Source organism: Mycteria americana, chromosome 1 (genome assembly GCF_035582795.1).
Source record: "Mycteria americana isolate JAX WOST 10 ecotype Jacksonville Zoo and Gardens chromosome 1, USCA_MyAme_1.0, whole genome shotgun sequence".
Lineage (NCBI taxonomy): Eukaryota > Metazoa > Chordata > Aves > Ciconiiformes > Ciconiidae > Mycteria > Mycteria americana.
Window position 1 is genome coordinate 50,010,660 of NC_134365.1, and position 25,952 is coordinate 50,036,611.

Consider the following 25,952-nt stretch of genomic DNA (forward strand, 5'->3'; position numbering starts at 1 on the left):
ACACTGAGCTGGGCCACCTTGCTGGTGTCTGACTGGCCTGGCTGGTCATATACAGGCATTTTACCTTCATTTTCAGGTATCATGGAGCAGGTGTATTAACTCTATGCCTGAAGTAATCAGATTTAAATTTTGTTTTAAAGGTGGCAGCCTGCTGCTGGACTACTTAATCCCAAATCCTACATTAACCAAGTTGTGTCTGTAATCAGGTCCAAACCTGTTCCTTTAGCTTTCCTTTGTCCAGACTGCTGAATAAGATACCTTCAGTCAGGTTTCAACACACACGCCTTAGTATTATGCTAAAGCAACACATACTAATAGAGCTTTCCCTTTCTGCTCTAACATAGTATATATGACTAATATTAGGTGAACTTAAAGTCAACTGGAAATGTTTAGCAACTGGCTTCAAGGGCTTTGGTGACATGGAAATTTGACGCCACTTTTGACCCCATCTCAGTGCAGATGTGAGCTGGGAAGAGACCTGTTTATTTGGATCACCACCAACTATTTTACCTTGCCATAGTTATGTGAAATAAATCTGATGGCATGTGTGTATATTCTTAATTGAAAACTGGATTAGATCCAGCTCTTTTTTGTTCTTTAAACAAAGGACTTGGGACGTGTAGAAGCTTTCTGAAAGAAATTACATTTTAAAGTAACTAGAGTTTTCGTTTCTGATTCAGGCTTTAGCTTTTGCTGTCAATTCTCACATTTCCACTAAGATGAGTGTGTAAATTTTTGAAACTTCATATGTTCACCAAAAATCTTCACAACCTCATTCTTGTTTCATGAAGTCAATTTGTTTGTTTTTAAGTAAGTACAATTTTTGCCAAGGTTTGAGATTAATGTGATATTCCCCCTTCAACAATGGACAATATGAAACATTTTAAAATTTCCTAGCTTCAGGACCTTCTCTTAAAGTAGGTGAACCTGATCCAGACCTCATTTCTTGCCTGTGAAAATAACAAATGACTGAGATAAAACTTTAAATGTCTCTTGTTTATTGTTCACTGGTTGGGATTATTCAGGTAGAAAGATGATTTCCATGGTAGCCCACACTCTCAGCTGTTCATTACTTTGGCAATCACATTTCCTTGTTTAGTTTAGTCCAGAGGTATTATTATTTTTTTTTTCAGCAAAGGCCTTTTACTTAATTTTTTCTGCCTTAATAAGAAAAAAAATCTATTTCCTCAAAATATATATATGTTCCAATTTCAAACTAACTACCTGGTGTCTGAAACAAAGATTATCCTCATGTAAGTTATTTTGTAATTTTTCCATGTCATAAGAGATTAATGAAAAGAGAATTGAGGGAAGATGATTCAGTAATTCTGACTCTAAAAGCACTCAAAGTTTTCATGCCTTTTCAGCATCAGCAGGAATTTCCATTAGACATCCCTGCTTGGTTCTGGGTGAACTTTTTCCCACTTAAGGCAACAGTGGCATTGAATAGTAGCTGCCTGAAGTGTAGTGTTATCCTTATTTGTAAGAACTTTAGAAAGACAACACATTTTACAGCACCTTCAGGAAATGGAGGCACGGCTACAATGTGAGAAAAGAAGGCCTTTTATTGCGGTGAAATCTATATATGTGAAATGCTTATATGTAAAATGCCATTTTAGCCAGGTAGTGCTAAGACTAAAATTCAGAACCTCAGATCACTTTCATCTGCTCTCTGCTAATGACAGGTCTTATGGATTCTGCTGCAAAACCAGCCATATTCTCCTTTCCAGAAACAGAGAGTCTTTCTGTCAGTATTAATCTCTTTCCGAGAGCAGACAAACAACAGTGCTGCATAGAGATGCATAGGGATGCGTAGAGAGGGCCTGAGGAGGAGTCACCTGAATGCCAGGGAAATGCATCATTACATGTCTAGCAGAAAGGGTAAGGATTCATTGTTCTCCTTTTCACTGTATAACTGACAGACATTCATCTACACTTTTTATGTGCTCTGGTCAATGGAAGGAGAGTCATCTGTCTTACTGTGCATACGTGTCTCAAAATGGGGTATATCTCCCTCTGTGACTCTCCCTGGCTAAAGGACTTGAGAAGATTAGTTTTGACTGTGTGACCAACTCTGTAACAGCTGAAGTTGAATAATATGGAAATGCTATAAAACAGGGAATGCCTGATACACCACATTCAAATCTCAGCAGCTCTGTGAAGCTGGCTAGAAGTATTGTTACTAACAGCTCCTAGCCTCTTATAGAAACATTAGGCAAGGAAACTAAGTAAATTATCAAGGTATATTAATTTTGAAGGCCAATATTGTTGGTTACTATAGACAACAATTATTTTTTAATGATATCACTTAGAAAGAAAGAATCAAGGTCTAATACATAAGTAGAAAATACATAGGCAGAAAAGAAGAGAATAGAAGCATTTGAGAAGCTGAAAATTAAACAGAAGAAGTCACATTGATTTTATTTTTGGTTGCTTACAGACAAAATTCTCTTGCCAGTGTTCACCTGTCTTGTGTGCTAAACCTGAAAAGTACGGATCTCTTGCATCTATTGGTCTTGTTATGAAGTCATGCTCATTTTTCTACTTTGATGAAAAATGACATACCACAGCCATAATCCACACAGCTATTTGACTTTAAAAACCATTGCCACTTGAGATTTAGTAAAGTTTAGCCAACATAAGTGCATCCACTCTAAAACATTTTGTGCATCTCCAAGCTCTAGTTTTCATCCACACATAACACAAAGATACTTTAGTGCTATTTTTCTAAGTAAGCATATTGATAAATTACTTTATTACTGTGGAATTTAGTCATTTGGCCCTGGGATTTCACTTAAAAACCAGGAAGAGTCAATTGACGCTTGCTCACAGATGCACATGTACCCTTTTGAAGACCATTAAAACTATCAATATTAAAAAAAAATTGCAGAGATTATCACACTAAAGTAGATATTCTTTAGTCCAGTTGTGCAACTCAGTGACAATACAAGGAATTATTGGGTTATAGTCCCAGTGGTATAAAAAGTCTTGCTACAGAGTTAACCCAACTGTATATATTTCACAAATGTTATATATAAACACTTTGTAAGATTTAGGTAGTATTCCTTTTTACTAGTAATACAAAGGAATGAAATATGAGCAGAAAAGCAGATAGAATTTTTATTTCATGGTTATGCATAAAATGTTAGCATAAAGATGCACCCTTAAAGCAGTAGTATTGTTAATGTGGACCTAACAGGACCATTTCCATTTCAAAAGTAACATTCCTCATTTTCATCGTCATTTAAAATGTCCTACCTCATTACTAGTGTATTTTTAAATATTTTTTTATTGTATGATGAGAGGAAAACAGTCTTTCCTCTCTTGTTTGGTTTCTTTTATTTTTTTTTGAGTGAGAAGACAAATAGCTCTGTACTTTGGAAGAGATGACAGTATTTTCTTGGCTGAGCTTCTACACAAAAGTGTCATGGTCTCTTGAATGTGTTCCTCTTCATAACAATGAAAACATTTCCAGTTTCTACTGACAATGCCCATTCTGTCAGAGGCCTGATTATTATGACATCACTTCTTGGCAAAAAGGAATAGGCACCAAGCCTTTATATACATATCAAATAAACACTTTTACCCTCGTATTGCCCTTAGGTAGCACCAATGCTTTCCTTTAGATCACTGTTTCTTTAACAGCAACCTAATAATGGTTGTATTTTTTGGCTTTTTTGGTAAAGAACTCAAATGGAAGGGAAGGTCCTTGATTTTTAATCTCATTCCTATTCTTTATTTCTGTATAATGGATGCGTGTTTGCACGCATGGTGTGCCATGGATTGGTTCATTTCTGAACACTGTGAAGGTTTCTGAATGCTGAGAACACTCTGCTACCTGAACAGATTGCATCAAATGCCTGAACTTGCCAACATTTTTGTACTGATTGCTTCTAGAGTGCTTTAACTGTGTCAGTATGCAGTCATGTCAGGGGATAAGTCTTCCACTTTCAGATCTATCCCTAAGCCTCAAATCTGTAAAATAGTCCATGTAACTTCCATCCCAGTCTCAACATTCTGGATTAAAACCAACACTGCTCCAACTTGTCAGCAGATTCACACAGACTTTTTCAGTCCATTATTCACTGTTTGAAACCAAAGCAAAAGCAAGATGTTCCTAAGACTTAAATAGCAAAAACCCTTAAAAGTGACAAAGAAGAATTTGTGAAAATGTTAAACCTTGAGAGTGCCCTGCTTTTTAAATTTCATATCATCAACTTAATGGGCATGACTTATGCAGGTGAGCTTTTCTAAGGTAATAATTAGTATCTTTTGCTCAAAGGTTTGTTTATTTAAAGGTCATCGCCACATACTTTTCTCCTCCTCAAAAGGTACAGAGTTTTCTCATTATCTACTCAGTTGCTTATTTTTCTTGTTTTCAGAAACCTCAATGCATGTATATTTTTGTGTAGAAATGTGGCCTCCTGTAGGAGGGAAGAAACATTCATGTACCAGTATCTGCTTCAGGAATGTGTTTGTCTTTCAAATTTCAGCATATAGCTAGGTGCAGAAAGATAGATGTTAAAAAGCATACCAGATCCTTGATCAACATCCCATCAAAATAACTCAAATCTTCCTCGAGGCTCTAATATGCTTTCAGATCAACTCCCACTAATATTAAAAATTGAAAGCAATAGTGATTCTAAGGACTACTTAGGAGCAAATCATGCTTTCTTGTATTAGAAATCAAGCTCAATAAGGAGAGAACTCATTTGCACAACTACTTTATTGCCCAATAGGCATTTTGAAAATGCTGGTGTTTGATTGCCTAGGTTTGCAGAAGTACCCATTCTATGTTCAGGACAGGTCATAGAGTGCTTTAATCCATTAGGATGTCACAGATTAAAATGAATTTGATCATCTTATTCCAGAGCATACTGAATATTTATTTTCATCTGATGACTGTCCACTATTCCGTTTAACATGACTGACTGGCATTTCATCAGGAAAGGTTAAAGACTTCACTGGGGTTATTAGACACAAACTTGAGTTCCATTGCCAAAAATGTGGAGAGTTGCACAAACACCAATATGATTCATGGTTGCTGAAATTTAATTTATACAGATCTTTCAGTTACTCTTACTCAAGAACACCATTCCCGTTCAAGAAACTGTCATCACGTGAATATTCAGGAGTAAAGGTTTTCCAAAACTGATGCTTAAACTTCCAACTCATGATCAAAGAGCAAAGTTAGGTGGAAACTATCATGATAAAAGAGGAAAAACAGTCCTGAAACAGAACTTCAAGTGAAAATCTTAGTGGTTTTCTCAAATCAGAAGTGTAAAGCATGCATTTCAGGTCAAAGTAAAAGAACTGCTTTAGTAATTTCAAAGCATTGTGTTTTGATTTAAACTTTTAACTCTAAGTATAAACTAAGTTATATTTTTTTAAATGTTATTTCTCATGAAAAAATCAGCTCTTCATTTTAAGAGATCAAGATATGCTACTGTGAACTTTTCTCAAATTTTTGTTTTAAAATTTAGAACTGACATAAATTGACCCTTTTCTGCAACAACCCTTCGGTTGTTTTATGAGGAAAGTTTTTTTTCTGTGGACAAAAGTCTGAATCTCTTCCTGTAGGAACATCAGATCAAAGACCTGGGGTATCCAACACCTGTCAAAACTGGCCCATGCATTATGAATCTGAATGACAAACAAGTGAATTTTAAACACCTTCTGTTTAAAACCTCAGGTCTTTAAGGACAGAGCAATCGGAGAGTATTGATAGAGTGGGAAGCTACCTAGAAAACAGTTGGTGTGTTTTCAGGTCTGTTACATAAGCGCACCTGGAACAAAGCTCTTTTTTTTTCCCCACTTCCTCCCCTTTCCTGGAGAGTTTCTTCATCACTGTAATACGAATGATGACACTTTAAATGTCTTGTCATTCTTGACCAAAAGGCCCTCTGGCTACACCTGTGTTATCTTCCCAGAATAGTCCTGAGGCTGGGATGGTGGACAGCCATTAGTGATGGATGACTTGACGATTAATGATTGTCCCTCTTGACATTAAAGAGGACCACTGAAGGTGGATTTACCATTGATCAGCTTTTACACATAGGGTTGGAGCTGAGGCAACCTGTAGCCTATAACTGGCATCAGGGAGGAGGTGTTAATTGCATTTCACACCAATTCTTTGTCTGGAGAGATTCCAGCTTTTTTTTATTTGGCTCTCCCTCATGTAGGTACATGTAAATACAGGTGCTCTCCCAGCTCAGTCTTGGCACATCGTAAGTCAAAATGTTGAGATGCATAAGCCCACACAGACCTTGGTTTATAATATGAATGCCCGCTGAACCCTAACCACAGTCACATGAGAAAATCCCATAGAAATTTGTCTTCTCCAATAATGATGAATCATGTTAAAGCTGGTTGCCTTGGTTATGAAAGACTTTTACTATTGCACTAAATGAATATACTCTTTTTGGCATCAAATTTCTAAATGCAGGTATATGACATTGACACTGATAAATTCTTATTTTAGTAACCATGAAAAGAATTGTTGATAGAAACTAAAAATATCACATATGCAGTGAAAGCAAAATTAACAGGACATTCCTAATTTTCTAGTGTTGAACTTTAAGCCAAGAAATTAGCCATCTCTCTGAAACAGTTTATTGTACACATGACGGAAGTAATGTGTCTCCCATTCTAACTGGAGTCTCAAAAATTTGAGAGCATTGGTATATTTATAGAACTAATTGACAGGAGATGAATTGCTACCATTAACAACATGACTGACTGAAACATAGTAGACTGCCTGACAAAAATCCTTCTCATTCTTCCTTTTCAATCTAAAACTTACTCTTTTCTCTTGAGTAGAACTGGATTCACCCTATTTGACCAAATATTAAATAAGTGACAGAAATTAAGATGCATATACCCTTTAGTCCTTATATTTATTCAAAGTAAATAATGAAAAGTAGATATCCTTTATAGTGAAGACATTGTTCTGTCAGTTCTAGGCTTCTCATATCAAAAAAAAAGAAAAAATCCAGAAACTGGCATCTAAAAACATTGGGGTAAGCTGTATTCTGAATATATGACACTCACCAACATTAGTATACATGAAATTATGTGGTGTATGGATGTCTGAAATATATAAAATACTTTTTAAGCATACCTGTAGAGAAAGTACCTGATATAACCAACTTGCAGGTGATAATTACTTGACCTTTTCAAAGTAGCTTTTCCTTTCAGAAGGCAAAAGTAACTTATTTAGTAGTACTTTTATTATCTGATGAAGAATAACTTTAACAGGATGATTATGAAGACTGATGCACCTTGATTACAGATGAACTCAAAATATTTTGCAGTCAATCACTATCTGAAAGGTAGCATCTGAACATCTAAAAAGCAACACATAACATGCCTACAGTGAGTCTCTAGACTCTCCTCAGGACATGCTGGATATCACAAAACTAATGGAAATGCTCACTGTTAATATAGTTTAGAACTGCAGTCCTTTCTGACTGCTATTGGCTATTAATGATCTCACTGCACTTTTTGCAGGAGTTGCAATACTGATGCTTGTGTTTGAGTCAGACTTTACATTGCCAACTCCATTTTGCTTACCCCATTTTCCAGTCTGGGTTAACTGCCTGTGATACTTTTTATGGTTTTTATTTTTTTCCCTTAACCATGTTGGAGATAATCTAAGTAGTAAACGAGATGCCTCTTTTTATTCCAGGAGCAGGACTTTTTGGTAATGGATGAGGCTGTCTCCTCAGTACTTGTTTAATGCATATCACAGCCCTGCAGGTTCCTTCTTGGAACTGTAAATGCACTGGTCTAAAATGGTCAAATCTGGTTTCGTGTTGCCTTTAATCTACTTTGCTCTAGTTTCTTCCAGAATGGACAAGATAAATAAATAGAGAAAGCTGCAGCAGACTTTGAGTGGAGTACAAGAGCCTCCAACTTAGAATAAGAACTGGAGTATCCCTGCGTGGTCTTTCAGCTCCTAAAGGTACGTTTCAGTCATGCCTCAAAACAGCTGCAAGGCTAGACACATTGATGCAAAGCTGGCAAGCTTTAAGTATGGCCATAAAATGTTTACAGACTTTCTAGATCCCATTATTATCCAAAATGTCCATAATACAGGCAATGTTAGCTCTGCCTTCCACATACTCAGCACAGCTGTAGCCCAGGAGAGACAGCAGGCTTTGATACTATATTCTTGGTGATCACTCTGGCTATTTTTCATAGACCCTGCTCTGCAGAAATCATCTCCATTGGTCACAGACAGCTTAGAGCAGTTTTGCCCCCTTATTGTCCTCTTAACTTTTGCCAGAATAGATGTTAGCATTTTACCCTAGACTTACTATAGCTGAGTCCTGACCTTTCTAACCAAGTGGCACATCTCTAATAGCAAAATAATGTTCCCTAACCCTGAAACCGAATGGTCGAGCATAGCTCAAGTCTAGCTGGTTAGACTTCCTTCTTCCAACAAACAGGCTGGCTTCATCCATACCCTTTACTGACACTCACATTGTCCCTCTGATCATGCCCCTAAATTGTTTGGGAGTATGCTATTTGGCTAAGGCCAAGTCTGTTCTAGTGAACGTGCAAATAATTAAATGATACAGATGATCATGGGGCAGTGCTTGAACCTGGCCCCACCTAGTTTCTTTGTGAAGATATAGTCAGTAATTGCATGAGCAGCAAACTGAGTTTACTAGTAAAAAAAGAAATCAGAACAACTGAATCCCCCTCACACATACCCATGATACCTTACTCATGAAAAAAAGATTAGCTACTGCAGTCATGTTTGCTTTCTGACCATCATTGTTTTAGAATTCAGGAGGAACTGCAGTGTTGCTATTACTGATACATTAAACAAAGCAGAAACACAAAGGAGCAAAAAATCACTCATGCTCATGATACACAGGTATCTAACCATGCAGAAACTGCACATGAAATAATTCCAGTTAACACATTAATGTGAGACAGATAGCAAAGACCCTCAATTATTTACTCATTTCATAATCTGAATACCTATCAACATGGTTAAAAAATGGTTGATTTAAAAGGCAGCTCTTACTGAAGAAGATTATTTTCTAAAATTAGTTGCCATATCTGGTTTTAATATAATAACCTCGATCCATTTTAGAAAGAAAATGCTGTAAGTATATTGGCAAACATTTTTTTTTCCAGTTATTTTACTTGTAAATTTAATGAGAAATCCATATTTTAAATTTGAGAAACCCCAATGTTCCAGCAGGATGCTCCCTTCAGAAAGAATGGCATATAGGTCTCTGATGAATGAAGTCCACACTAGCGGGGCTTCTAGTGTAACATTATTTTGGTGGTGCCAAATGTATCAACCACTCATGACACTCCATTAGAACAGAATAAACTTTCACTATCAGTACTAATCTTTGCAAATATATGCCGTTTGGAATTGCTCATCAGATGCTAATTAATGGATAGGAATGTCAAGCTGCTTGTTTTGACTAACACTACTGTTAGTCATAATTTGTTATTCTGGGAGAACATTTAGTAATAAAGTCACCTCCTGTTGTCTGCCCAACCTGTGCTCTGTCCTGCAGCATAGTGAACATTTTGGTCCTGATCCAATAGCTGTAAACAAGTAAGTACTCACATTGAGGTTAGTTATGATAATTCAAACTTATATTACTAGGAAAAGGACAATGAATTTTCAAGACATCCATTCAGACAGCCTTAGGGCAATGAGAGCTTACATGAGACCTTTCAGGACTCCCTTCACTAAAATAGTTTTCATGGAAAATGCATAAAAATATATTAAGCTTTCCAGTGCAGAGAGTTAGTGAACTTTATGACTGTATAATTTCTACTTTAGGTCACAGTAAAATTGCCTTGTCATTTACTTTCAGCTTATGAGAAGAAGAAAAGTACTTGTATGTCATTCTCCTGCCCATCTGAATATCATAGCCCCCAAGACCTTCATGAAGTCAACTCAGTTTTCCCTATTAGTTAAATATACTTGCAATATGATATTATGGACCCTGAATTAAAACCCTTGCTGAAAGCGTGCTTGAAGTCTCTAGTTATGTGCTTCTGCATGTGTGTGTACATATGATACAAGTGGTTCCATAAATGAGGAAAGTTTTCTTCTGTCTTTCTCAATATTGTAAAGGACATGGTTAGAGGTAAGCATTTCCAAACAAAGAAGCAAATCCCTCAAAGTCTTTCCAAGAGTTTATGATATAGCCTGCCCCTTCCCTTCATATCTCATTACAAAATCAAGGATACAGCGTAAGCTTTGGGAAACCAACTGGAGACATAGGTCTTATTCCTTATTATGATATTGTCTAGCTAGATAAACTTAGCCACGTCACTTTGTCATTCTGTAATTTTGTTTCATCTTCTGTCTCGTCTGTGTAGATTGTCCTGTCAGTCAAATGGAATTCCCCAGCTACCAGTCTTTTTCTAGGTGGGATAATGCAAGACATATTGCACTCCATTCTAGCATACTAAGAATGTTTATAGCTCCTGAACTAGCTCAGCGTGTGTATTTTCCATTGCTCTTCAAAATGCATACATAATTTGATTTTGTCTCCCACAGTTCTGAGCATAGGTTGGCACAGAAGCCAAGCTTCTTGGGTGAAGCACTCTGCAAAATGAGTAATCTGGGAGAAAAAAAGATCCTCCAAATAACATTCAATTATTTCAGTATTATGTGGTATTATCTAGCAGATGCAGCATGATCTTCACCCATCCTGGAAACTGATTTTATCTCATTTTTCCCCTACTTTATTTGTTTCAAAGAGATTTCTATGGTGCTCGTTGTTAAAGTACTAAACACTTCTAACTTCTTTCTATTAGAAATATCGGATTCGTTCTACATCTTGTTTTCGGTTCAACTAGAGGATACGTTGCTTGCATTTTAGTGAATTACGGGTTATTCACCTTCTCTGAATTACAGATATCTTTCAATGCTCTTGGTTAGTAGAATATTCTCTATAGTACACAATGAAGTACTGAAAGAGGAAAACATCTTGAGAATCATTTGCTGAGGTTAAATATACTTGATCAAGTTTCTCATACTTCCAGAAGCACATTATTGCTTCTCATATGACTTTAGTCAAACGAAGTATTTATTCTTAACTTCACAGAAATTAAATTAATAGGGAAAAAATATGTTTAGATAAATATTTCAATAAAATACTGACTGGTTCATAGGTTTTCTGATTTATCCTAATAATTAAATGATAAAATTAAGTATGACAATTCATACAGCAAATTTTGCCTTATCAGTATGGAGGAAGTTTACCACAAGCACAAATACCTTTATCTGTGGGCTCGGATTGGTTTCAATGCTTATGAATGATGTCTGAATGGACATGCCAAAGAAGCAAAAGTGTAAAAGTAAAAGTAAAGTAATTCCTTGCAATATTGCACAACATTTTTCTTATAGTAGATTAACATTAGTAAGGATCTGGGAAGTAGATATTGGTTTTAACAACGTACTGTTACAACTGCAGAAATCAGGTATTCATCTTCAGACCAGTATTATGTGTGTGTTTAACTTTCTTCTAAAACAGTGAGGTTTTAATATGACCTTAGTTTTAAGTATATGCCAAAGCTATCTCATGAATGAAGGTAAACTTGAGTAAAAGTTGAAGATTGGGCAAGTTAACTGCTTTACAGAATTGAAGCTCCTGATTTCCCAGCAAAAAATGATCTAAGTCCTGACTGCCACAAGAAAATGAACCACGTTCATTGTTACTCTGAAGAATATCTATACTTACTTGTTTCATAATTCAGTTGGACAGTTAGGTGGTTAGGCCAGCATAAACGTGGCTTTAATTAATGTAATTACATAAACTAAAGTAAAAGGGTACATTAATACTCCATGGATTAGCAAGCTAATTAAAATTTTTAACCTCACCAGTGAAGTTTTCTGATAACTGCAGGAAAAGACATGCCTTGCAATGAAAGTACAGTAGTGTCCTAGACACAGCCGAGTGCCCTAATCACTGGGCTACAGAGTCAAGCCTCAGCTTGCTCATTCTTTTTCCTAAAATAGTGAATTTTGCTGAGCTAATGTGCAGAAATGAATGTTTCAGTAAAAGTAATGAAAGATGTCCCAATCTACCCAGTCTCCTTTGAACCTATCCTCCCATTTTATCCTGTGCCTGGCTGGTTAGTGCACACTTCCCAAATGGGTCTAGATTTAAATTTCTACATTTAGTGAAGTGGATGGTATTCAGGTTCAGCATTTCCTAAGTGACTTATCTACCAGATACGATACTAAAGCTATATAATACTACCCACCTCCTCCTTGACTCTAGGCCTTTGAATGAAAGAGGCCCGGATCGTCCATTTCTGTGCAGAAATGAGGTGGGTGAGGTATGCCTTAGAACACCTACTAAACCAGGGGCTGCTGCCATTTTACGTGATGCTTTGTTGTAATTCTGCATATAGTTGGTCAGCAATAGAATTTAGGTGGGAAATGGGTTATCAGGTCTCTCAAAATAGAGTGTCTGTCTAGATTTAGACTTCTATATTTGTGTATCTAGAGAATATAATGATCCAAAATGTTGGTGCCAGCAGAGCATAAAGCTCTCAAATATTTGGTAGCCATAATGAAGGTCTTTTCAGGATTGCAGTGGTTTTTTTCATTGCCTAAAATGTTTTTAGTGATTACTGAAGGGTCTTTGAATTTACACTTTTTCTGTGTTACAATGAATTGGAAGTGAAGTTTCCCAGCTTCAAAGAGCTGCTGTGAGATTGAGTGCATTAGCAAGACCTTTGAGATCTATGGAAGAAGGAACTGTATGAAGTCATATTGCTATGGAGCTTGACAGAAAAGATTTGCTTCCGCCTATTCAGTAAAACCAATGGCAAAATAGGTTTATCCTTCAAAGATATCCAAAAGTTTTGTTGTGGGTTGACTCTGGTTGGACGCCAGGTGCCCACCAAAGCTGCTCTATCACTTCCCATCCTCAGATGGACAGGGGAAAGAAAATATAATGAAAACCTCATGGGCTGAGATAAGGACAGGGAGAGATCATTCACCAATTACTGTCATGGGCAAAACAGACTTGACTTGGAGAAATTAGTTTAACTTATTACCAATCAAATCAGAGTAGGATAATGAGAAATAAAACGAAATCTTAAAACACCTTTCCCCCACCTCTCCCTTCTTCTCGGGCTTAACCTTACTCACGAATTCTCTACCTCCTCCTCTCCAGCATCATGGGGGGACGGGGAATGGGGGTTGCAGTCAGTTCATCACACGTTGTTTCTGCCGCTCCATCCGCCTCAGGGGGAAGACTCCTCACACTCTTCCCCTGCTCCAGCGTGGGGTTCCTCCCACGGGAGACAGTCCTCCACAGACTTCTCCAATGTGAGTCCTTTCCACCGGCTACAGTTCTTCATGAACCGCTCCAGCGTGGATCCCTTCCATGGGGTGTAGTCCTTCAGGAACAGACTGCTCCAGCATGGATCCCCCAGGGGGTCACAAGTCCTGTCAGCAAACCTGCTCCAGCATGGCCTCCTCTCTCCATGGGTCCACAGGTCCCACCAGGAGCCTGCTCCAGCACGGGCTCTCCATGGGGTCACAGCCTCCTTTAGGTGCATCCACCTGCTCTGGCATGGGGTCCTCCATGGGCTGCAGGTGGATATCTGCTCCACCGTGGACCTCCGTGGGCTGCAGGGGGACAGCCTGCCTCACCATGGTCTTCACCATGGGCTGCAGGGGAGTCTCTGCTCCGAGAGCACCTCTGGAGCACCTCCTCCCCCTCCTTCTTCACTGACCTTGGTGTCTGCAGAGTTGTTTCTGTCACATATTCTCACTCCTCTCTCCAGCTACTCTTGGTGTTGCCCAGCAGTTTTTTCCCCTTCTTAAATATGTTATCACAGAGGCGCTACCACCATCACTGATGGGCTCAGCCTTGGCCAGCGGCGGGTCCATCTTGGAGCCGGCTGGCATTGGCTCTGTCGGACACGGGGGAAGCTTCTAGCAGCTTCTGACAGAAGCCACCCCTGTGGCCCCCCTGCTATTGAAACCTTGCCACGCAAACCCAATACAAGTTTTAAGACAAGTAACTTTTTATATTAGCCAAAAAATTGTTAACAATTTGGTTTGCAAAGAGAAAGTGAAGTACTCCATAAAAAAGAAGACTTTTTTTTTAATTGTCTTTTAACTCTTACAAATATTTTCTTTTTTTTTTTTTTTAAATCAGACTAAAATAATTATTCTGAACTAATACAGCCATGGATAGTAACTAGAATGTAAGTAAACCATCTTCTTACCATATACAGTGAGCTGAATTCTGCTAGGAAATATTTTGTAACTTATTTAAATCATGGGGGTTATTGGTGTACATTTTAAGCATTTGTGATTAAGCAGAAGCTTAAGACTTTACTAATACTGAAACGAAATTATTTAAATCAACCTTTTTAATTTTTCTGGACATGATTTTCCAGTTACTCCACTCATAAGCAATACAATAGAGACATGTTGAAGATACTTAATACGGCCAAAGCCTCAAATATTCATAAGCGAAGTGCAGTGGGCAGAGGCAGTCAAACCATGCATTCTAAACAGGTAATTTATGAAAGTGTAGACAAGGTATGCCCTTTGTATTATTAACGGCAAGTTACCATGTATGTCCTGTATACTGAAAGGCTACTATTACAATTCACAGATAATAAGTCTTTCTGTTGATGACTTAATGTTCACAAGCCATGACAATTCATGTTTTTGAATGATGTAGGCACATTTGGAAACATATTTATTTGTTATTATTAAGAAGTCATTAGAAATTTCTATCTTCTTGGTATGATTATTGTATAATGAATATTAAAAATATTTTTTCTAGTGATTGAATTTTTTGCATACTGTACCTTTTATTCATTTTTGCAATTAATTTTTTGAAATTATATAAATGTCCCTTGCTTTTTAGTCTGCTTAGTGCAGATTTTGTACTGAACTTCAGGCTGGTAATACAGCTAAAAAATACTCCCTTGCCTCCAGAATTCATTAACTCCATGTCTTAACCTTCTATCTCTCACTCACCCAAATGCAAAAGTCCTTAGGCTTCCGTTCGAAAGAGCAGTTACCATTTGCATTTGTTCTCTCAGGGAAGCTGTACTTAGGTAATTGTCTTGATGGGTTCTTCCTATTTTTATTTTCTAGGTATGTTTTCAGCCTATTTTCTTAACATTGGTTTCCTAACCTGCTTTCACTGTCCGTATGTGTAGGTGTGTCAGTGCCACTACCTAACAATTTTTGAAGCAGATGATAAATTCCAACTTAATCTGATATAAAGGGAAAGACTTGCAGAGATATTAAGTTCCTAATGGTTCTGCAGAACTGACCAAGTAAGTTGAGGAAAAAAAATCTACCTGATTAGCATTCTTACAGAGGGAAAGACAGGAGGAGAGTCAGTCTCTACCTATTCTATGTGGCAATGCCTGGCCTTCAAAATGTGTGCTTTGACTACTTAAACAACACAGTCCTAGCCCACAGCCAGCTATGGTATCCATGACCTTTTATCCAGTCAACAGGATTGATCATAATTAATTGAAGCAGGAATACTGTAGAGGACATGGGTGGAGCTGGAGGCCAGATTTGGCTCTCGGCATAGGGAAAGCTATTAAAGGTAGCAAAATGTCCCTTGTCTAACTTATTGGTTTCCCTATGTTGATATTGTATAAATGAAGGATAAAGGCTGGAAATGAAGGATAGAGGAGGACCAGTTTAAGGAGTAACAGCTACTACTGGTGAGGAGACAGCCTTTCCTTTGATTGTACCAAGAGTAAGAAATGTGAGTATCTAGGACAGTCCCCCTCCTTTTGTGTTGCAGGTCCACAACTTTCCTTTTCTTCTTTCTTTCCCATTGTTGGAGTGTGCCAAGGGCCCATCCAAACAACAGCAAAATCCAGCATGGACTACTCTGCTGGAAAGCTTTGGGCTAACTCAGCTCGGGGGCATGGCATTGTGAAGGACTGAGAAAGAAGGGAAGGTTTTAAATGTACTGAAAGTATTAGGAGGCATGAGTAGAACCTCAAGAATTATATATTCAGGGAGCTGGAGGAGTGCTTATATTTGTACCCCAATTGAATTCTTCAGGAATAAATTAGAGACACAACTTGTACTGTTAAAGGAGAGTAGCAGGAGAAGACATTCGTATTGCTCTTGTTTTAATGGCCACCATTAAATCTTGATAGCCTCCATTCCCAGATGGCAAAGCACTATTATTTGTAATGGTCTGTGCAGGATAAAAACTTTAAAATTTTAGCTGACTAAAGCTATATTAAGATTTATTATAGGGAAGTCATTTAACTCCTTTTGAAAATGTTCCAGAGGTTTAGATTAGTATCCATTTCATTGCTTACTACCCTTTTAACATATTTGTCTTGATTTCAGCAACCAAGTGAGGTTGAGACTTCGTCATTATTCATTTTTCCATGTTTGTTCCTGCTGAAGCTTGCCTAAGCATGAATGAGTTTTCTTGGTTTTACCATCACTTCTCATTGCTTTTGATATTGTATCCTAGATCTGTAGCTCTGTAATAAGTGTATTTCCTCCTTATATTGATACTCTTGACATCTCTACCTGAGCAATCTGAAGACTTGACTTGTTGGCCCAATGAAAATGAATAAAACAATGCCAATGATTCCCATGTGTAGGGATGCTGTACATCCTAGAAGGTTACTTGTCAGTCTCAAAAGTATAAACCTCAATATAATGCAAGATATTATGAATCAGACAGTTCTGTCTGGTTTCTTTAACTGAACAACCCATTTATAATAAAATCATTGAATAATTTATATTGGAAAGGACTGCAGGAGATTATCTACACCACCCCCCTCCTCAAAACAGGTTCATCTTCAAAGTTTGACAAAGTTTCTTGGTTCCTAGCTCAGTCAAGTTTTGAGTTTCTCCAGAGACAACCTTTCTGGGAAACCTGTTCCTGGGCTTAACTACCCTATTTGTGATTTTTCTTTTTGTGTATGTCCAGCTGGAAATTCCTATGCAGTAGCTTATGATCATTGCGTCCTGTTCTTTTGCTGTGCATATTAGAGAAGAGTCTATCTTCCCTATAACAACCTATTAGTCTGTTGAAGACAGAAATTAATTTCCCCCTTCTTCTGGAGAAATATCTCCTCGAGATTTCTCCAGGCTAACAAGTCCAACTCTTTCAGTCCTTTCCTTGTACATCATGTGCTTCCATCTCCCAACTGTTATTTGTGGCCTTCCAGCAAACTCATTTGCATTTGTAAATGTCATTCTTGTACTAGGGGGCCCACAACAGTACATCATACTTCACATGCAGCCTCATGAGTGCTGAAGAGTGGGGAATAACCACTTGCCTTGGTCAGCTGGCTATGCTCTTGCTAATGCAACCCAATAAGTGTTTTGCATAAATTGCTTCAAAGGGGTATTCCTCACTCATGTTCATTGTGTTGTCCACCAAGAAAACTTTATTGATGGTAATATTTGGAGGGTGAAAAAAAATTGCAGAGTAGTTACATTATACTTGAAACAGGTTAATGTTTCAATTATTAATTGCTGTCACCATGATGAGGGTTACATGGCAGAGTAAGTTCATTTTACCACAGGCATTAGAAATGCAATGTCAAAACTAAAGGACTAAAATGTGAATCATACTTCTAGGAGAATTGGAATATGGGCTGATCCTACAAAAGACTCAAGATTAATGGTAGCTGAGTATTTGAGCTCTCAGTGCCTTCCTTCAGATAAGAAGACTAACGTGAGGTTCAGATGCATATACTAGGTGATACTAAGCTTTTAAAAGGCGGTATTTTTCCTGTAAATAGCAACAGTGAAATTTACTATCCTGTTTATGTGGCAGAAAAATGATAAAATTTGGAAGTGGCCAGAAAAGAACTGTAACAATGCTGAATTTTGCTTTCAGCCAGAGTCAATACTTTATCCAAGATGAGGTGAAGAAGTGATAAGTTGACAACTTATAAGTAGTTATAGAGAGAAGATACCATTAAAAGCAGAAAAAGAATTAGTAGAATTGTTCTAGGTCTGAAAAGTGAAACTGAAGCTGAACAAACTCAAACTAAAAATACAGTGCACCATTTTGGCACTAAGTGTGAAATTTAACTGGGAATATGGTAGGATGTTCAGTAATAGAAATCTAAAAACCTAAAGCTGTTCTCTTTCAAAGAACAAATTGTCATTGGGAATGAAGTTATGAACTTGACACAACTAACCTGGTGAAATTCTGCAAGTGTTAGACAAGATGTCTGCATAGAAGAAATTCAGTTCCCTGTGCAGATCTGAGCGCCTCGTCTTTCCTACCTCTAGTCCCTTCGGAATATTTTGCTTTTTTAGCATAACCTTCCGCATTGCCTTATCTAAAATAAACTGTTTAGATAATATGTATTTAAACCACAGAATTATGAATTATTCAGTGTGTGTTCAAAGAGGTGTGTCAGTTTTAGTAGTTGTCCTGGCTTATTGCATTTTTATGCATAATAATTCATCCACTTGTAATCTTACTTACACCTTTATTTCATTAAAATTCAGAGCTGACTCTTACTTTGTACTAGCTGGATACAAACATCCTGATGGTGAAGCTGTGCAAGAGTGAGTTTTACCTTTTCATTTAAAGTAAACTTTTACACTAAAACTTTTACACTTCAGGGATGTTTCAGACAGACTTTAAGAGAAAATTCTTTGGCAGATTAAAGGAAAAAAACCAACAATCACTGGAAAAGAAGAAAAAGCGCAATCACATACATATTTAATCTTTCTTTTTTCCTTTTATTTCCCCAGTAAATTTGGGTTATTTTTATATGATTAGATGTAACTAAATGCTTGTTGGGCTTTTATAAGAGTTTTCAATTTAGGTGGTGTGTGTGTATGTATATATTATTAAATTTATGTATGTGATAGATTGTACACTTCAAGACTTTCAAGATTGCTTAAGGCTAGATCAAAGGAAAAAAAACAACATTTGTGTTACAGGATTGGTAAGAGGTCAATTACAGTTTCATTTATTTATTTTTACTGTATTGCTTTGTTTTTAGGATTATTCACTAGCAATACATGGAGTTGTATTATGCTGTGATGAGATCCCTGCTGGACCAACCCATTTTGTGACTGTACACCGAAATACAGGAATATTTTCCTCCCTGCCTGTGGCTCATTTATGATCTGCCAGATTGATTTTGAATTATTTTTGGACCCAATGTTTTAAGAGATGCTATTGATAACTTGATTTAAATCAAATCAGAGATGTCTTTGAAGTTGTCAGAGGACGTTTTTCAGACAGAATAAGAGAATATAATACTTAATTTTTTTCATGCCCTTTAAAGCCTTTCAGTATGTTTGTCCATCTCATTTTACTACTGTATTGAAATCAGTCTCAGTCAATGATTAGCATTGTTTGAATGAGAGGGAAATGGACTGGAGGGTCCTGCCTTACAGGTGTAATAATAATACTAGTTATGAGACTGTCAGAAATACAAACACCCAGAAAGTTAGAAAGAGACCAAGCTGTTGTAGGTGTGAATGAAGGTCATCTATGGAGCATTGGTAGCATTGTCTTAAATGCAAGTATTTTGTGATTTTAGAAAATGCTGCACATCTGCTGTTTGAATTTGGCCTTTTGGCATGTTCCATTAACAAATATCAATAAATCAAAAGGCACAACTGCACTGAAAGTGTGTTACAAGGAACTTTCGTTATGAATCTTTTTGTCAAAATTGTTTCAAAAGGAAAAAAGTTACCTCCAGTTAAAAGTAAGGTTTGCTTACTTGCTTTTTATTACAGAACATCATTAAATGTCTCAGAGTTGTAGCTTATAGATAGCATTACAACTACTACTGTGAATATCACTGGCCTTTCACACTAGAACCTAAGAAGTGTCATCTCCTACGATTCTTCTTGGATTTCCTCTTTTGCTTTGAGCTAGAAACTTTCAAACACTAATAATGGCTGCTACTGAGGTTTGCCTAGCAACAGTTGTATGCAAATTTATCTGCTAAGAAATTTGATTCAGAAGCAGTTTAGTTTTCAACGTGAGTGCAGAATCGCAACATAATTATTGTCAGTGATGAAGAACCTTCTTGGAGTCTTATGCCAAGGTTATTTTAAAATCATTGTAGTTCATTCCTGCTGGTGCCAGTCTACAACTCTTGTCACTGCCAACAGTTTGAATCAGTACCATTGATTTACCATCACTGGCCTTTACAAAGGTAACTGTAGGAATTTAAGAAACTTAATTTCTGCATTTTTAATTGAAGTATATGTATGCATCTTTCTTTGAGAAATACATCTCATAAGGGGAAGGATTTCTCTCAGGGATCCAACTCAAACAGCTAGAAGTACTTTCCATGATGTTCTGTAGAATCAATTCTTATGTTAGAAGTGTTCAGTTTATAAATTATAGCTAATTACCTATTAGATACTGCCCAGTTGTACTGACTGTACAAGATTGATAGAAAGTATTATTTTTCGCCTCCAATTCCCTTTAATGCTTATGATACAGCTTTCCCATTTCCTCTTGCTTTAGAGTCCATGATCAGCTGACTTTGGTCTTTTCCGTCATAATTAGAAAATACTTGGCTTAAAAGTATTCATCCTGTTACATTTGAATGGTAACACGGGGGAACGATGTATATAAACTGTATAATTGAAGACAGTATACCAATTCAAATTAATTTAGATGATCATTCATGCTGAAGATGATAAAAATGACTGTCTTTTCTAAATCCATAGGAATTTGATTTCTGGTAAGGTTTTATTTGTGGGGTAAATTATTCCAGAAATATCTGGGTAAGAGATGCAAAAATACTGCATAATGCATCAAACTCATTAATACCACCAGTAAAGGTAGAGTGAGTTTCTCAATCTTCATTTTACATTTTAGATAAAGGAATTTTGCTTCTCACACTTCTATTTTTGAATTGCTAGTAAATGTCCTGTATTAGCAATTTAAAGTAAATAAAATTCAGGAATTGTTCAGTGATAAAAAGCCCATTAAGACTTACTTTATCCAAATGACCATTTTGCATTTTTGAATTTAATCCACTATCCTTAGCTCATATCCACTTCATCTGTTTGATCTTTTAAATCAAGTATCAGAATGTATGATTAACGGAAGTCAATCCTTGACCTCCTATACTCATCTCCTAAAATGAAAGTCTGAGACTGTATACTACCTTTGAACTTTTATGAAGCCACCTAGCTTATTTCAGGATTGAAATTATAGAGCTTAATAGATTCAAAGCTAATTATAAAGTCATTCTGAGGCAGAACAGAGACAACCAAACCAGATGGAATCCATTACCAATCATACTCCTGAGACTGCCTGGCATTATTAAAATGAATAATATTTCTATGTAGCAGTGTCTGTTTTAATCAGTTTCTGTCTGGGTACCAACACTGGAGCTACTTCTATAAGCTTTATGTAGAGGTCACCTCCACTCATTGAAGCAGTAGGTGCTGTCATACTTGACTCTTTCATCTTAATTAAATGGACAAGTCCAAAAGGAATTTGGAGATTGTAGGATGCTTGAAGAGGGACAAAACCCCAGAAAAATATTACTGGATATATTAAAATGAAAAGAAATATAAAAAGCATGTTAAAAGCTGATGGGCAAGACAGTGTTACTTTGGATGAACCAAGAAAGAAATTGTTTTCCGTTTGGAAGCCCCAAGGAAAACTTTGGAATACTTTTATTCCATTTCTTGTAAACACCCCACCTCGCCCCCGCCCCTGCCCATGTTCGTCTTAAGGAAGAGAAAGAGTAGGGAAGCAGGGCAGTAAATGCCATTTATAGATTTTGAGCTTCTGGTAAGCTTTCAAAATTCATTTGGGCAGACTGAAAGGTATGTCTCCATTTCTTATTCAGACAGATGTGTCCTTAAGCCATCTGCACTCTCAACTAGTCCACAGACAGCGAGTCCAACCTAATATATCTTGTCTCCCATCATGGCTGGTTAGTTGAATACTACCCTAACCACTGCTATATCACTTCCAGTGCAGAGCTGGCTTGGGCCCACAGGTCCTATAGCTCATGGAGGGGTGCTGTTTATCTGCAAAACTCTGCATTGACATAATCGCACAGGAACAGGTCTAGCCCTGTGCAAAAGGGAAATTTTATCAATATGAAATAACTTCTATTAATTTGAAAAATTATCAACATCAGATATGAAACTAGGCATAAAATTACAAGTCTAATCATCTTGGTAGGAAACATAGCCAACGTGTTTACAGGGCTATTGATTATTCACATTTATTGTTTTAAGTTTCACAGCTGAAGGGCAGGCTCATGGGGCTGGAGATGTGGAAAATGAGATTTATAATTTATAAATTAAGATAATAATGTCTTCAGTTTCCTGTCTCAACATTGTGTTGCTCCCCATTATACATCACTCACTCTCTTACACACACATGCAAACACAACATGGGGTTTTTTAGCAAGCTGGGTTATGAACCTGCAGGTTTCACAAAATTGTTCTCATTCATTAAAAATCCTGAATGAAAACAGACATTGGTGGCTTTGACTCTTCTGCATTACAGTCAGTAAAGCCACAATATATATGTAGGGATTTAAAATTAAAAAAACCCAAAAAGTTGTATGTGCAGATGACCCTGTTTAAGTTTAGGGACATGCAGCAAGATATTACCTTTAAATACTTCACAACTCAATGTACACATTTGCTCAAATTTAAAGCAGATATCAATGTAAAAAAACCCCAATATTACCTTCTGCTTATCATGCTTAGTTTGGTGCTTTCATGCATGCTTTGAGCAAGTCTCCTGATTCCTGCTGCCATCTTCTTGGAGAAATTCAGAAGAACCTTGAGTAGCTCATTTTGATATATAGTCCATTTCATCCAAAATTCATACTACGTATGCCAGTTATACTTTCCAAATTAGATCATTAGTTAAAGAAATTGAGAAGTAATTTATCAAATATTGTAAAATAACACTGTAAATTCATAGTGATTATCTGTTAAAAAATCACTGGTAAAAGTGCATAAATGGTACTAGGACCTGATCCCATTTAGGCAGAGAGTTGGAGGTTACACCCTTTTCTTGAAGAGTAGGAACAGTGGACCAAAGACTCCTGAGGCTCATATAGGATTCAAAGGTGAAGTCTCTATTTCTGGACAAGTCTTCTCACCATGTGGATCTACTATAGAAAAATCTGCCTCCTGCTCTGGTGTGCAGCGCCTGCCCTCAGGGAAGGATTCAGAGTTCCGAACAAGTGGGTGGACATGCTCACTGTGGTGTTCTATATTAAACATTTGGACCCCATGTGATATTTTCTTCAAGTTAGCCTGAAGAAACACTCTCTCCAGCTGTTGAGTTGCAGTGCAATGACTTCTAGCCTTTGTGTGGGAAGAAAACATGCTTCATTTAGGAGTCCTAATCCAAGGTGCACCTTTAAACCTAGCTGATTCCCACTCCTGTGGGATCACTTCAGCACAACCCCCCCACCTGAAATTGAGGGAAACCAGCCCCCACCCTAAAATTTGTCTTTAAGGAGGAAATTTTCTAACAGGGTAGTTTTTCCCAAATGATATCTAGGAAAGTATATTATAGCTGCCCCTAGAAAGACTGCACCAGCACCCAGATTGCGTTGTAAAGGTTCATGTTATCACTTCTCTAATGTCCTGGCCTTTCATTCATCTAAGCTGGGGACTGGCCAGAGTGTAATACTACCCAGGAATCCCATACTCCTGGGTTTCCAGTTGCTTTAAAGTAAGTAAGTACTGCAGGTGAGGTGAAACACCAGCTCAAGGCGCTTTTGTCCCCAATGACTGTAGCAAGGATCTAGATGACTAGCTCAGACTAGAAGCCTAGCTCTTACACAGTAAAGTTAGGCAAGATGAATCCCAGCTTGACTGCACTGAGGCATATCTAGAAATTTCTCACGGATCTAACAGCCATTGGATGCACTAACACAGAAAGTAAGGAAAAAATATTGTAGCAATGAGTATGAATCAAGCTATGTTCCATAAATCCTAAAATTATTCTTAAAAATAGGAATGCTTTCTGGGGTTTAGGAAGACAAAAATAATTATTTAGCTGAAATGGCATGAAAACCAGCTGGTTTCTCTAGTTGCATATTATTAGATTTCTCATTTATGAACTTTAAAATGAATGTATGCAATAAAGCAGACCAAGTGAGCGGAGTTCAATATGAAATGTATGACAAGCAGATCTCTTGCCCTTCTTATCAAGCAGATGGAAGACAGGTAGCACTAAAAAAATACTAATAAGGGAATCAAACTGATTAATGTGGCAAAAATTCCTGCACTTGCAGCACTAATGTGTTTATTGGCAGAGATGCAAATATGCATGTAGCCTACTTTAATTTTCCCAGAGCACAACTGAATTAACACTGTCATGTTGCTCAGGGTAACAGACTCCCACCTAAGAGTCCTCCCACACCACAAGATCAATGGGACCCTGGAAGCTACAGCAGAAAGAAATTAGAACATGCACCAAATTGTGGAGGCTGATAAAGAAAACACATTTACCCTTCATGTATTTTTAAAGAGGGACTTTTTCATTATGACTTGTAAATGGCTCCTCTGTGAACTGCACAGATAAAATTAAAATAAGCTTTTTTTCCCCTACTTTTGGAAGTTTGCATGGCTTCCATCCTGAACACATGATCCTTAAGGATCACAGATTAAGCTAGTTCACTTCCCCGCATTGAGTCAAGGTCAAGTATAACTGAACAGCCCCTGACAGATGTTTGCTTTGTATGTTAATCATAAAAACACTCAGCACAGAGATTCAACAGCTTCCCAAACTAGTCTGTTCCCCTGTTTGACAATCCTTACAATTAGCAATGTTTTCTAATATCTCATCTTATTAACTGTTGAAGCAAATTTAAATTAAACTGATTTTTTTTCTAGTCCTGTGCTCTACAACTGTGGAATGTTACTCATTACTGTCCTCTTTGTTATAACATTTCATATATTTGAAACTTTTTATGTTCTTTGCTCTGATTTCCTCCCTGACACTTTTATCCCACCTTTTCCTCTCCAGCCTTAACAATCTCAGTCCTCTCAGGCTATACAGATTGTTTCCAAATTTCCTTTCTTACTGATCTTTTCCGAGTTCTCCCTAATTCATTTAAAAATGCTTGAAATTGATCTTTATATACCAGAAAGACCTTGCAATAGAATAATTACTGTCTTAAAAATAATGCATCTGACAATGACATCTGTCTTTAACGGAAAAGCAACTAAGTTGAAAACATATTTCCAGACTTTGTATTTCACCACTTTAAGCTTTACTTCTGTAGCATTATGCTCAGCTAGTTAATTCTCAATTTGTAGTTATGCATTTGATTTTAATTCCTAAATGTGATATCTCCACTTCATACTAAGAAAAATTATCTTACTGGTATCACCGTTTCTCCAGTTTACCCACACCATTTTGAATTCAAATCTGATCCTTCAGAGCATTTTAAACCTTTCCCAGGTTAATATCATACAGAGATTTTATAAGCATGTACCCTATTTTATCATCCAAACATCCCACAAGGTATGTACTTCTGATTTGACAATAAACCATTGATAACTACATTGAGAATGCAGGTTTTCAACCATTTGTGCACTGAATTAATAACACTTATATCTTTTGTGTCTTTCCCTGACTTCCCTGCTGCAATGCTGGATAGAACCATGTCTAGACAGATGTTGGGATCAAGATGCTGCAACTGGCTCTCCAGTATTCAGAGCCCAGTAACCCCATCAAAGGATTAGACTGATCTGACATTATCTGCTCTTGACAAATTCATGTTGGTGCATTGTTATTACCTCTTACATGTATAAACACGTTTCTGTACTGTTTCAAGCACCAAAGTTAAATGAACTGTTCTGTAAATCCATCACCCTTGTTTTTCTCCATCACAGGTAAGTTTTACCTAACCTGAGCAAGTATGTTAACTCTCCGTCAGAGAGATGTACCGATATACTATGTACCAGATGTACCAGATGTACTGGTATCAAC